The sequence below is a fragment of the Dicentrarchus labrax genome, unplaced genomic scaffold (genome assembly GCF_905237075.1).
Source record: "Dicentrarchus labrax unplaced genomic scaffold, dlabrax2021, whole genome shotgun sequence".
Lineage (NCBI taxonomy): Eukaryota > Metazoa > Chordata > Actinopteri > Moronidae > Dicentrarchus > Dicentrarchus labrax.
The window spans coordinates 31,008,465-31,020,993 of record NW_026136720.1 but is presented as its reverse complement, the minus strand read 5'-3'; the positions used below and the strand labels follow the sequence as shown (position 1 = coordinate 31,020,993).

Below are 12,529 nucleotides of genomic sequence, written 5' to 3'. Positions count from 1 at the left end.
AGGAGTCATGATGAAATTGTGCAGATGACAAAAAATAAAAAAAAAACTGAACACTGAAAGAAAACACATACACAGTTACAGTTGCCTGGACACGTGCGGCAAACATCATGCCATCTAGGTCAAATGTGGAGGCAGAATAAACAGGAAGCTACTGTCTCTGCAGATTTACAAATACTCTATCTCACACTTGATTTTTTTTTTTTGTCAAGGAGATTTAGGTCATACAATATCAGTTACATGAAAGAAAGAAATGTAAGTCATGGTGATGCGTTGCGTGTTCCAGTCAGGGACTGTTATTGGTTAACCACGAGCTGCCCCGACTGATATATCTGCCCATCGCAGACATATTGGTATTACACTGCAAGTTTATCACGCAGAACGCACTGCAAGCAGCACAGAGTAGGAAAGTAATGTCAACTAGAATTGGTTGACACTGAATATGTTAAATGATTTAAAATGTTAAAGAAACATTTACTTAAGTTATTTGTTTAAGAAAGCAGCCTCCCTTTGCCTTGCCTTTGCATAGTCCTATTTGTACACAATCCACATAGAAAAGGTCTATTTTAATTCCATTTTCCATCATATCGTTCACGATTTAATATTCTCGACCAGTTACAGATATCATACTTTAGGTCAATTTGCATACACACTCTGCTAATGGCACAACTAGCTAGCAGTCTGAAGTAAAACATGAAGCTAAATAAAGCTTGGTGCGGGACCATTTCCTCCAAAAAGAAAAACAACATCAAATGTAAATTGTGTGACGCTACTCTTTCAATTCACTCTTCAGTTAACTGCACTCACTGGTTCAAAGTTTCAAGCCTGTTTCATCTTTCATTACCACACCCAAAAGTGATGTCACAGTGTACTGACACACCCTGAAGTACAGTTCTACATCACTGGGCGAAGATGAGAAATGAAGCCACTGGATGTAAGAGAAAACATGTTTTTTTAGAAGTTGTTAAGTTACTCTTTAATAAGTTAATTAGACAGTTTAGTAAATTGGTGTGCTTGGTCTGTTGTTGAGTTAAATTAATCACAACACAGCACACATTTGCTTAGATTTTCCATACTTTCAACACTGGTGGAATAAAATCTCAGCACATTACTGATTTGACAAATAGTTGCCTTACTACAGCATCATGGATGAGTCAGCATAAAGCTCTCAACTTGCCAGTGTTGGTAAATACCAGCCAGCAGCAAGGATTAACAACAATGCACTTTCATGGCTTGTTAGACTCAGTTATATGGATGGATAATGGAGATGGAAATGTACTTACAAAGTCCCGAGTGGGCATTACTTTGCAAACTCTGCAATTCCACCTAGCTGTCACCATGCTATTTCCTTTTCCTTCAAATCTTCTGTGCACTTGCTGACACACTAAACTTGGATTTTTTTACACTGGGGAGGTAAACTTACAAAACACTTACACTTACAAAAGTTCACCTATTTAAAAACAACTACAATGACCATCAGGCTTTTGAGAGCTACCATTATATGACCCTGTAAACTTGACAGGATGAATAAGTACCAAACATTACACGTATTTTCTGTTAAGATATTCAACTCTCTGGCAGTTCTCCCATGAGTCAGGCGGATGCAGAAGATCAGTGGGCAGCCTTCCTTGGTTCAAATTCAGCTCACTGAAATATGAGTGGGAACAGCTTGCACATGGACAACAGAGCTGCATCAGTTACCTGGATAGGAAACTGGAACAGGTCTCCTGGACGGGCCTGGTATTGTCTGGTTCAATCTGGTCTGCTTTGTGCTGATTTGGTTTGAGTCTGGTTTGATTCAGCCTGACCTAGTTTCATCCAGTTCGGCGTGGTCACTCTTCCCCGATATGATCTGATCCTTAAGGAGCTGGTGCAACCCGTCTACACCTGGAGAGAGACGAAGCGTAAGGTCAGTCAGGTGGAAATCTAATCTTTCACAAATGTAACAATGTCAACAAAATACAGGAGAGTATATAAACAGGAACACATACAGTGTAGAGTACATTTACACGTAATATGACAAAACTTGATTAAAAGCAAAATATGGAACACAAAATGTTGGCCGCTCCTGCTGACCTGAAAAATGAATGAATCTGGGCTAATTGAATCATTTCCTGAAGCTCCATTATGTACAGATAAAAGCTCAAAGCAGATTTTCTATATTCTCTAAAATTTGTATGCAAACCTGACATGATTCACTCCAAAGCCTACTGACAATTTCCTTATTAGTAGTAACTCACTATCCCTGGCAGGGTTCTTAACCTGGAATTCTAGACTATCCCATAACAGGCTCCAACAGCCTCTCTGATACTGCTGCTGACGGCTTAGTCGGTTCTGACAACAGTGATGGCCATTCTCGCGCAGCACATACACAGTTTTCAAATATCTTTGTAATTTGATTCTCATTTATAGCCTGTGATTGTTGATTGTATCAGCTAAAATAGTAATTGGCAGATTTTATCATCAGGTGTAGCTAGCCAGTTCCACTGACGCTTAATTAAACGGACCAGTGTGTAGGGTTTAGTGCCATCTAGGGAATCCTTTTCAGTCATATTTTGTTGCACAGCTGTGATTGGACAATCACTGTTCAGGTAGGGGGTTGGCAAACAGTCAATTGCATGGATGGACAGTTCTGTAGAGGAATAACCTCCACTGGTGGGAAGTTCAGGTTACTCAAGTAGGAGTCATGCTTGCCTTAACCATTTGTTTATTTAATGTGCTGTTTTGGGACTTTTATTTACTGTTCACTGATGAAAATCTGCATCTTACTACTACTACTACTACTACTACTACTAGATTTTCATCAGTAGTAGTAGTAGAACACAGTGTGAAGCCATGGTGCATGCAGACAAACAAGAAGCTACAGTACCCCATCCAAAAAGAAAACACTTCTACACAATCTAGTATTCTTAATAATGTAAGACAGTACAATGTTTATTAAGGAAAAATGATGACACAATAAAAGCGAGTCAGTGAAACTGTGACTGTTTCCTGTGAGGGTTCTGAAAAAAGTCACTTTTGTGGGTCGCCTAAATGTTTAATGTGCAGTGACAACAAAATGCAAAGCTCAAGAAGCACTGTTGAAGTATCAGGCAGCAGAGTACTAGGTCAGGACAGGCCCGGTGAGCTCTTTTACTGGGACAAAGCCCTGGGCTAGAAGGGGAAAACCACTATGTCATGATTGAACACTGAAAGGAGCTGGTGCTGGAGTGGAAACTGGGTCAGCCAGTCTCTATGGTCTCAAAACCAGCCAGCCTCAATTTCCATCCACCACCTACTTCTACTTCATCAGTGAGTCAGCAAGCCATTCAGCTCTGTTTCCCTGTTCTACACACCCACTCACACAGTCAGGAAGCAGCCAGCAAGCAGGTTCATGAACCAAGGAAACATCCAGGCAGAAAGTCCAATCTCACAAATCACAAGCCTTGCACCCTGGTCAGTGATGGAAACAGTTTTGGAGTGGTGGGGAAAGATTTTATTGCTATCCTTGAAGATGCCAATACTTATCAATACAAATAAAAATGTGTGCATAAGGGAGAGATGTTGTGCAATCAGTTAACTGTTAAATAATCACAAACATAGCGAAGTCAGTGGTGAGAAGGGTTCAAGCTTGTGCATCTATTTGACTAACTGACATTTTCAGTGCAGCATCTCTAAAAAAAAAAAAAAAAAAAAATCACATTTTCAAGAATCGCAACCAACTTCATCAAACTAGTATACAAGTCTTGATCATGAAAAAAGAATGAAAGAAAAACTCATCTATATATTTCTAATGGAGGCGGAATGGAATTTCTTATTGGAGATGAATTATTTGTGTGCTAAGGGGAGTTTTTCATGCTGTTGCTGCAAGGGCCGCCATCTTGCCTATGGCATTTAACGGCAGACAAGAATACTTGTAGGCATATACACCAATCAGTCATAACATTATGAGCACTGACAGGTGAAGTGAATAACACTGATTAACTGGTTATCATGGCTCCTGTCAGTGGGTGGGATATATCAGGCAGCAAGTGAACATTTTGTCCTCCAGTTGATGTGTTAGAAGCAGAAAAAATGGGCAGCGTGAGGATTTGAGCAACTTTGACAAGGGCCACATTGTGATGGCTAGACGACTGGGTCAGAGTATCTCCAGAACTGCAGCTCTTGCTCTCTGTTCCTGGTCTTCAGTGGTTAGTACCTAGGGGGTTCCCATGTGGCCATAATGTAAAGGCTGATTGGTGTATGCTGCCCTATCAGATCCGGAAGAACTGAATCCTTTTTGAAAAACCACAGTACTGTAGCAAACTGAGTACCGTCTGGTTTTCAGAACTTTGGCATCAACTTGCCGAAGTATCGCCTCTCGTGACATCCCTAGTATGTCATCATACGTCCCTGACCACGGGCCACATTCAGAGAGCCTAGTGCATTCTCAGTGCAGACTATCAGTGTAACAAGGTCACTGTAAAATGCACTTGTCAATGTGTAATGAAACAGCAGCTTCTGTACTGGGTGGACAAGGTTGGGGAAACACACAGCAACTCACAACACAATGCAACAGCACCCATTGCACCAGTATCAGTTCGAGCAGTTCTGTAGCTGACAATCATCTTTAAAGCGTCCTGATATCTGAATAACTAAAGCTGCTTTCAGACAGTGAGCGGTTACCTCTGAGAGGAGAGTGCGGCTGCAGCTATCATGAATGAGCGCAGCTTCTTGCCACTGCATTCAGAGTTCATGATGGTTCAACTTCTTTTTAACTTGTCGCCGCGGCTCGCTATGTAACCATGGCAACCACAGGAACCACAGCGAGTGAAGAGATCTATTTTACTGGTATCCTAGTTCCTTGAATTACACACACCTCAAAGTAGTCTATTTATGTCTACGTACTCACGTGGGAAACGAGTTGTTGTCAATGAGCTGCACCATGCTAGTTGGGTTAGCCAGGTTAGCCAAACTCATATAGGGTTGCTGCCATCAATGGCAAACACACAGTGAAAATGGACAACTGTATGCCAAAATTGTCTTGTCTTACAACAGGATCACCCAAATGTGTTATTGAGTGGAACGAGACAAAACCAGACTGGAAGGCAAGTCCTTCTTCTGACAGCGTTCAGGCAGCCTCTCACTGCAGAGTCAGACTGTGCCACAGCAATAACTAATGCTATAGGAATGTTTTTTGCTGCAGCTATGTGACCAGACCCGGTCGTAGAAAATACAGGATTTAAACATGTGGTCAGAGTGCTTGAGCCCCACTACAATGTGTCTTGAAGTGTGTATTTTACTTTGTATCCATTGTGCTGTCCTGTATAAACAAGTGCGGAGAGTCTAACGACCAGGCTTACTGAAATTTGTTCTCTATTTTTTCTTATGACAATATGTCTGTATTTGAGTCCCTTAACAGCTCCAGTAAGAATTATGGCAAATGCGGCACTGTTTCATGTTTAATTTAAATGATATAAATGTTATTTCCTGCATTTTCTTTTTGCCCTGCTGTACCGAAAACCGAGGTACACGCCATTCCGTGATTTTTTTCTACTATTACACCCCTAATAAATGTTTATGACAGTAATGAGCCAAACATGCTACATTAATCATGTCATATTGCCGACCATTTCCTCTATTTTAAGCTACAATCTGCTGAGTTCAGCTGCATGATGAGATTATACTCGGAGGTAGCTGGGAGCCGAGGCCACAGCATTGCACCCTGCTGCTGCCGCTGTCTGAAAGCACCTTAAGTCCCTGCACACCCACACAGGTGTTGTCAGTTAATCTTTCTGATTAGACCCCTAGTCAGCTTGAACTTAGCAGGAGTGACCTGAACGCTAGGGGTCACATCGTTTCAGTTAAATCTACAGACTTCCAAAGAGTTTCTCATAGATTTTCTTCTATGTTTATGAGGCCTCAGTTTGTGTTTGATCTGTCTAACAAAAGCACAAGGCCAAGAATAGTGGCTTTAGCCACCTCTTATGGAGCCTCTTATCAGGTATCAGACATCATGCCAAATTGCCCATATCCTTTGACTTGGCAGGGCTCCTTAGATATGATTATTTATTACTGCCAATGACGTTCACCCCTCCTGGAGGGCACTCTAAACCGTTAAACCAGATGAACGATGGTGTGTTTTTAATGTTTTAACTGAATACAGTTGCAGACTACAGAGGAGCAGGGCAATTATACCACAACTGAGCTCCACAGGTACAGAGATGATTTTGGTTTGAATTTGCATCTTCTGGTGTGGCAATGATGCTGTAAGGCTTCTTTGAGAGTGGATTAATCTTTACAGACTGCAAAAATAATCACGAAAATTACATTGCAGTTGTTTGTTGTAAGGATGATGATTATTTCATACCTTATCATCAACCACTAATAATTTGAGAAGAATATATTAAACGACATTTGGCGAAGTTGGCACAGATTTATCAGTTACATCCTTGTGGGTGATATCACCAGTTGGAATGCCGCTTCAAACAGTTCCACTCTGGAAAACTGTGCCAGAGCAACCATGGTCAGAGCCTGTGATGCGGGCATGGAGCCAATCATTTTCCATATGCCAGGAGTGGCACAATTAAAGGTGTTGTTTACCTTGATGATGTGTTAGAAGTCTGACTTCATCCAAATTGAAGAAAGCACCTACTTCCTACTACTCCTCCATCTAACAAGCTCACCACAGCTGCTGCTTTTGTCTGACCCAACAAAGATTTAACCACAAAGGATTTACAGCCATACACAACCTGTGACCATATGTATGCCCATATCCTGACATAAACACCTTTCTCACAGCACAGGTAAAACAAACAAACCGTCCGCCTGGTGTAATGTCTGTTCAGTAAATACGAAGCTAACAGCCAGTAGCCAGCTAACTTATGTTACTATAAAGACTGGAAACGAGGGAAGCAGCTTGCGTGGCTCTCACCAAAGACAACAAGATCCACCTAACGACAACTCGAAAGTTCACTGCACTAACTAACACACTGTAACGCACAAAAACATGTAAAAACCTATAATATGCCGTTTTACAGGGGGGGGCTGTGCTAATCTGAAACTGACCACCAGTACAGAAGTTATTAAGACTGATTCAAATTCACATGTCTTTTTCCTAATGTTTCCCCATCTCATTAACCTCTGAACAATAGTTTTTTTCCCCCAAGGACACCTGGTTTCATTACAGAAATGAGGGATACCCCAATATAGTAAAACAAATCACATTGCGACCATCTTGACAGATATTACGACTGTGATATTACGACTGTGATATTACGACTGTGATATTATTCACGATTAGTGCGAATGATTTGCATCCCGATTTTCATTTTCAGAGAAAAAAACTGCTAGAATTGTGAGGATTTCTTACAGCTGGAAAAAAAAGATTTGCAGCACTAAAGTAATTCATTATAATGTTGTTTTCTCACGCAGGTGATTATATTTCGATTAATTGTGCAGCCCTAGTTTGTCATTTCATCTTTATGATCAACACGGTGGTAAACTGCGGTGCTGCTGAGTCCTCACAACAAACTTCTGCTATCAAAATGCCTTCGTGGCAACATCGATCAATAGTGATAAGCACTAATGTAGGTTGCTACCTGTCGATGAGTAAAAATAACAACACTTGTCAGTTCAAGTCTGAAGTTCAAAGAGGACGTCTTTCCTGTCATGAGAACGTTAATGCATAAACTACTGATAACACTATAGCTGAGGTAGATTTATGACAGAGATCTGTACAGAAATAAGAAAACACAATCCAGCCAACACAAAAAGCTATTAACATCTCTTAAAATAGACACAGCAATAAATGCCACTGTACACTGCTCATCAGCAATTGCCAGAATTGTTCACATTTCACATTCACAGTGGACACCCACTGGAAAAGCCTGTGTCTTAAAAAAAAAAAAAAATCCGATCTGTGAGAATTCATGCTGGTGAGCAATTTATGACTCAGAAGAATAAATGACAATGAAAAGCAACTATTCCTCCTCCTGTTGGACACCTCCACATTAAAACCTGTGCTCCATGAGCCAAAGTTTGGCATCCCCTGCTTATAAAAAACCACACAACAAAAGGCACTGATTGTAGCTGGTGCACAATGTAACCAAATCCTCATGATGATCATCTTTTAGCAACCACTGCGGACACTGCAGAATCCGAGCAGTCGCCACATTTCCACTGCCAAAGCCAACACACTGTCACGATATTTCATAACCAAACACTGGCCTGCTGTTACGGTCTCGGTGGGGGGGGGTTGCGACCACGCGTTACTGTGTAATCTGAGGAGATGTGCGATGGGGACTTACAAGTTTTTACAGCGGGATGGATGCTGTCGAAGAAACCGTGTGCCAGATACCCACCAAGGCCTGTTTACATCGCTAGCGTGCTAGCATTGCATAGCATCGTTCACTCTAGTCGCTCGCACTCAGGTCACGTTAAGTTAACATTTAACAAGCCCACGGACCGGCACTTACCTTTACACGAGCTTCCTCGGAGCCCCCGTATGAGCTGCCAACCCCTAAAGCTAGCCTGGCATACTGGGGGCGGTTTCCCCACATACCTTTTGTCCCTAACAGCGTTTAAGTCCCGTTGACTGATATTAGCATATAGCTGCTAGCTAAGAAACGCTAACTGTCAAGACTTGGCCAGCGAGCTAACGTCCCTCCTCCTGCTCTAGAAAACCACAGTGACATGACCACAGCGCTGGGAAAACATCGACGGTCTCCATCATGAATTAAAGCCCAGCAACGTCACCAAGATGCAATACCGATAAGCCGTGGGCTCGTGTTCATTGTATACTTACAGTAGGTCCTATGAGATTAGTCCGTCCATTGAAAGCCGCTGGTAATATGTAATAGCAACCCACAGAACTGTGACATAAACGATTTTCGATCGGTGACCCAGTTTCTCTTCACCGTCATGCCTGTCGGACCACTAACCTAGTTTTTCAACCAATGGCGTTGGTGCTACCGCCGTAGGTGCACCTCCAGCCAATCAGTCACAAATTCAGGCTGGGAAACTATGACGGGCGTGCTGGTGGACCAATGAGCGCCGAGGTAGAACGGAATGTACAGGCCACTTGTGTGTGTGTGTGTGTGTGTGTGTGTGTGTGTGTGTGTGTGTGTGTGTGTGTGTGTGTGTGTGTGTGTGTGTGTGTATCATGGATAACACTGCATCACGAGTCATATAGTCGGTAGGGTTCAACTAGAGCCGGCCATAATGGGGTTATACTGTATTTTGATACTACGATTTATTTTGACCCCGGTGAACCTTCAGGTTGTAAGACTGAATGTGGACATTAGGAGATGAGACATGAAATGTTTTTAATTAGAATGAAATGACATTTTTATTTTATTTCTATGTTGAATTATCTTTTTCTATGTGTGTAAAATGAAGGAACTGCTAACTTTTATTTTCGTTATGCAACCGTATGTTGTACAATGATAAATACATTTCCTTAATTCCTGGATATGAGGGGTAAAAATAAAGACATATTAAAAGTATAGTGTTTTATAAGTTTGCTGTAAATCACTGAGAGAATCACTTTGAGAACAAATGCATTCATTATGTTTCTTCACTGTTGTAGTCGGTTTTTTCTTTGAATTTTTTCATCTGAATCATGGTCTGCTTGTACAAAAACAGGTGAACTTCTTAAGCTGATTTATTATTGTAACTTTGTTTAAATGGAGGCATCCAAAGTCAAGTTAATGTAACATTGATTGAAGTTCGGTGCAATGTGCACTTTGTCGCCTCCTGCTGGTCATATGTTTACCTCTTCTACTGTCCAAACACTCAATAAATACTGTAATCTGAAGGTCAAATGGGATTTCTTTTCATTCATTTGAAAACTGAGAAATAAAGTAATAACACATACAGAAGACATTTATGACCATATTTACCAACTATGGGGCCTTCGAGGGCCTGTGGGCCCCTATTGACCCCATGTTTGTGGTCATTTGGTTAAGCACACATTTATTTTGGAATATGCACCATTTAAATTGTGACACAAGGCCCCTCTAGAAGACAAGTATACAGGTCTGGTAGTAATGCGTTTTAGTGGTATATTGAAAAGCAAATTAATTAAATTACCACGAACCAACTCACGTAATGCATTTGCCCACTTTAGAGTCTGGTAGTGGATGCAATGGCTTGCCTTGAATCTTAGTCTGGCAAAGAATATAGAAATGTGCGAAAATACATGTATCTCTAGTATCACACTGCTGTTGGCTAAATGAAACCATTGTTCATTTATTAGGGCCAGACTTACCTCCACTGATCTCAGATCTCAGTGAACCAGTAGTCCCATCAGCTGCAGTGATTTCAAGTACTGAGCAAAAGGTGTTGCTGTCCATTTACTTTCTTTTTATTGTTTGCTTCCTAGTTTATACAATAGTGTCTCCACATGCAGGAAGAAAACAAATAACCTACTGGCTATATCACTGACAACAATACACCAAAGCTTCTGTACCTTGGTCAGGTTTGGGTTAACGGCAGTCTGTTTGTATTGTACAGGTTAAACCAGAGTAAGTTGGATAAATAGGGTACATATGCATATAACATACATCTGCTAGCTGTATTCTCTTGGCATTGTTTACCGGTGTTAACAGCCCACCTTTAAAACCCTCTATCAAAACCCACATATGATGCAAGGTGGAGGTGTTATAGGTGCATATAACCTATATCATATAAAGCATATATTAAAGGAGTAAAATGGATTATATTCTTGTTATGTTTCCTTTGTGTGTTTGCTGTCATTGTGACTGTAATTATATTTCAGGTGACAATTTGAATATTTCTGTCCAATGTGTGTTCATTGGACAGTTGGGGGGGGGGGGGGTTTTTTTTTTTAATTTTTTTTTAAAGAGGGTTGGTGGAGAAAAAACACCCCCCCCCTAGAGGGGGGGGGTTTTTTCTTGGTTTTTTCCTTTTAACAGGGGGTTTTTCCTTGCAGTGCAGGTGGACTGTGGTCTCTGTAATTAATGTTAAAGAGTTCGGTCACCTGATTGAAAACATAGAATTGGAGCAACAAATAAATAAATTGAATTCCAGACGACGAAGGGACACAGAAGGGTTGTCCTGTTGTTCTCATATTCTCATTGAAATAATGGTTTGATACGTAAAAAGAACTTTTTTTAGGATCATTATCACACTGTTGCCTTTATCTTTCTGACAAAAGAAGTTTGACAGAATTGTTCCTGTTCCCATTTTGCATTGAAACCCAATCACCAGGCTACATTTAGTACATTTAGATAATGTACAATGCACTGTTACACCCTGTTTCAACTGATTTTCAACTGCTACTAGGAAAAGAAACCATATTATTACATGAAAAACAGTTCTGCTGCAAGTTGTTGATTTTTCAAAAGGTTCAGTAAATGATTTATCTCTATGGTAATAATGGAATCAGTGGTCCCTGATCATATTTAACATTTATATGATTTTAGTACATTGTATTCCTGTGGATTATTCATGTTGCATTACCACTCTCTATTTAATAACTACTACTATTATTATCATTATTTTATTTGCATTTTCTTTACCAATTTCTATCAGACCATGCTCATTTTCTTAAAACAACAATAGTTTTTATTCAGCCTGTGGCAATACAAATCATATAGTGAGGTATCACAGCGAGAAACCAGCCACTCTAGAAGCGTACTTGAATCTGGTCTGACTTCATACTTTATATTCTTTTGTCTTGTGCCCTAGAACTCGTATTATATCACGCATGTTTCGTAAGAGCAGCCTAACCTCATTTGGTTAATGACGCATTTCCTTTTATTTCCTGATCTAAATTACTGAATGAATCAATGAGTAAACAAGGTCAACAACAAAATCAAAAGGTAATAAGGTAATTACAAAAAGGTGCGATACAAAAAGGACACTGCTGACACTGTAACGAACACTTTTCTCACATTTACTTTTAACATGAAACATCCTAGCCAGACACACATAAATCAGTTACATCAGAAACAAATATTAGGCCGATTATACATCATGTCAAAAGAGATGGAAATAGTCCGAGTGCCGTGTATTGTAAACATACATTGTGCCACCAGATGGCAGTGTTGAGTCATATTAAACCAACACGGGATACAGTGAGCACAGGCCTGTAGGTTTCTGTTTCATCTGTGAGGTATTCTTAAAGTACCTTCAACTCTTTTTCCTGAGGTGCAGTGGAGGTATAGGAGGTTGTAAGACAAACTGTATAACTTTTCATGGAGTACGGAGTTTAATGTCTTTAAATTCAAATTATCCTGCAAAATATTCAGATTACCGCCTGCATTTTGCTGCTTTCATGTACTGTCGGATATATTTACATTACATTATTAAGGCTGTCAGTGCTGCCAACATGCAATGTCAGAATATGAATAGTATGTCGTTTAGATTTTAGTGTGGCATTTAAATATGGCTTGGCATTATGTGTAAACGATCAACATTGCTGTCTGTTGGATCCTTACATGATGAATCCCACGGGGATTATTAAAGTATTTCTGATTCTGATTCTGATTCTGGACAGATTTCTTATTGCAAGTAATTAAAGATCCCCCTTGTATTAAGATATATACCA

The 12,529-nt window shown here is 40.4% G+C and overlaps 1 protein-coding gene across 2 annotated transcripts in view; it reads right to left on the bottom strand.

The window, feature by feature from the left end:
• LOC127353826 (aryl hydrocarbon receptor nuclear translocator-like protein 1) overlaps window positions 1-8,916 on the bottom strand; it is a 28,176-nt gene extending 19,260 nt beyond the window's left edge. Inside the window, exons 1-2 of one of the 2 annotated variants that reach the window (XM_051383386.1) lie at window positions 8,762-8,916; window positions 1,699-1,884 (exon numbers count right to left, since the gene is read on the bottom strand). The gene's annotated coding sequence lies outside the window, so the exon portion shown is untranslated. Of the gene's footprint in view, window positions 1-1,698; window positions 1,885-8,432; window positions 8,630-8,761 lie in introns of those variants that run through there. The other variant, XM_051383387.1, reaches the window with a different exon arrangement.
• Between the last annotated feature and the right edge of the window lie 3,613 nt (window positions 8,917-12,529).